Here is a 2,730-nt window from a genome sequence, read left to right as displayed (position 1 = left end):
GAAGTTATCTTAACTCCTGCTTCCACATTTATGGAGTAGGATGAATACTTTACAAGGCTCACGGAAAGTAATGAATATGAAAAAGACCATTGTAACAGAAAGGTACATATACATAATTATCATCATTATGTGTCAACTAAATAAATCCAGCCCCTCTATAATTCAGAGCCTACCTGGCTATTTTCAGCTGTAGAAAAAAACTAAAATAGTGTCTATAAACTGTGGCTTAAAGTACCAATAGCCTAGGGTCACGATGCGGTTTCCATGAAATAATATCAGTAAAGCACCCAGAATGCTCTATTTCAGTAGCATGGAGATTACGATGTAATTAGTGTAATATCTTAGCCCCATCAGGCCATAGACCCCTAGAGGGCAAACACCTGTCTGCCTTGTTTGCTGCACTATCCTCGGTGCTTACTGTTTGGGTGGATAATTGACTCTGAGAAAATATTTTATTTGATTCACGCATTGAATCAATTTGAGCATCTGACTTAGGCAAGGGGGCTAGAGCAGTGAACAAACAGTCCAAAATCCCTACTTTATGGAGCTCTCACACCAACAAGGGAGTCCAGGCAATAGCACCTTTGTAAATACAGTATGCTAGCTAGTGCTAAGGAGGAAAAAGAAAGTCAAAAAGGGAAATAGGAAGTCTGTGGAAGTGGGAGGAGGGTTGTGATTTTAGATGGTCAGGGAGACCTCACTGAGAAAGTAACGTTTCTGCAAAGAACTGAAGGAAGTACAGGGCCAGCCACATCAATATCTGGAAGAAGAGTCCTCCAAATAGAGAAAAGAGCAAGTGCAGAGGCCCTGAGGTGCATATGAGGAGCTAGAGGAGGCCAGTGTAGCTGGGGCAAGTGAGTAATTGAACAAGTATTTATGAAGCCCCTACTACTTATTGAAAAAATGAATACATGAGCACAATGCCTGGCACGCAGTCACCTCTCAGCACATGTTTCTGTTTTTATTATCAATATTATCTCTGGATTTCCCTCATCCTATCACCAGTATCCAAACCAAGACCCGGCGCCTAGTAAGAGCTCAGTAATTGCTTGGTGAACCTAGTCCCGCTGTCCTGTGTAGACTGGTGTCGCTAACCATGAGCACCCGGTTATCCGTTGAAGTTTAACTGCATTGGAGACTTATTGTTTCCTTACATTGGCCTTTGCTCTGAAAATCCCTAGGACTTAAAGTGATAACAGAATTGTTTGTAAATGCAGTATTGTATCACTGTGGTTGAGTTCTTCAACCTTCAGAAAGATAGAGAGGGAAGTCCAGCAGTTCCAATTCTGTGACTCTGCTCAGTTCTGGGCCCTTTCATTTTATGGGGTCCCCTAGAGGAATGGCAAGTGCCTGGGCTCTGGGCCCAGCATCCTCAGTGGCTTTGGGGGATGTCACCTGAGACCCAGCCCCAGAACTAAGCCTGCTCTGCAACTCAGATTAGCCTCTGCAAAGGTGTCAGCCTAGAAGTGAGTGGGTGAGTGTGGGAACTGGAGCTCCCCAGGAAACTTTCAAACACAGTGATTGTCACAGTAATTCAGGAAACTTGTCCAGTGAGTGGAAGGGACTGAGAGTCACTAATGAACTAATGAACTCCTCTCTGAACCTCTGCCAGCCCAGGAGATTTCAAGTCTCTTAGAAAGGAGACTCCTTAAAGGCATAGGATACTCTTTTCTCAGAGTGAGAAAGTCAGTATTACTGTCTAATTCCCCTAAGTCCCCTTATTCTTTCTTCAAGTGAAAAAATAGCATCCCTCTCTTGATCTACTTCTCTGATGCTCAATGAAGGCAAAGCAGACAAGAACTCTGCTCATAGGAAGCTTTCAGTTCAGTTGTCACGTGACTCTAAATGCATTCATTTCCCCTGCAGCTCAACCCCTCCATCATCTGTCACCCAGGGGCTTCCAAGATACCTGTCCTAAAGCCAGAGCTTTGGTGTGTGATCAGTGTACACAGCAGAAGGGCCCGTCTTTTCCTGTCCCAGTGTTTTCTCTCATTGTTCCCCAAATTACCCTCCCCCGTGAGCAGGCTGGCCTTTCTCTCTCTCCTCGCCTCTCTAGTACCACAGAAGTTCTGTTTTTCAGAATGAGTGAGCTCTTTCCTCCTCTCCACCCAACCCAATGCTGCTCTTTCAGGCAGAGAGCACCAGCTTTAGAGTAAGAATGACACCCTCATTTTAGAGATAACTAAGGCTGGGCCCAGAGTGTTTTAGCGATTGGCCTAAAGTCACACAGCTCATCCCTATCAAGCATCAGGGTTTGATATCATATATGTCTGATTCCAACTCCCTCTCCTTTTTCACCAGTCCTCCCTGCTTTTTTGGATGGGTGACCTCCAATTGGATTAGCACCCAATTCTAAAATAAATATTCGGTTAAACTTGTAGTACAGGGCGGCATGGACAACTGGTTTTAAATGAGTGCTGTGTAGAGGCCAGTTCCATAGTATTTGTTTAACAGAAGTGATAACCATATTTGTCAAATCACTGAGTGAATAGCAATGATTTGAAATTAAGGCAGATGGCTCTCCTGAGAGGTAATGGCATTTTTCATCTCGAGAAAGGAGATTCTCTGCTCTGTGAACAGACTTGCATGAGAAATTTTATAAAAACGACTATGCCCGCCCTAACCAGTTTGGCTCAGTGGATAGAGCGTCGGCCTGCGGACTCAAGGGTCCCAGGTTCGATTCCGGTCAAGGGCATGTACCTTGGTTGCGGGCACATCCCCAGTAGGGGG

This window comes from Myotis brandtii, unplaced genomic scaffold, assembly GCF_000412655.1.
Source record: "Myotis brandtii unplaced genomic scaffold, ASM41265v1 scaffold155, whole genome shotgun sequence".
Taxonomy (NCBI): Eukaryota; Metazoa; Chordata; class Mammalia; order Chiroptera; family Vespertilionidae; genus Myotis; species Myotis brandtii.
This window is presented reverse-complemented; position numbering follows the sequence as displayed.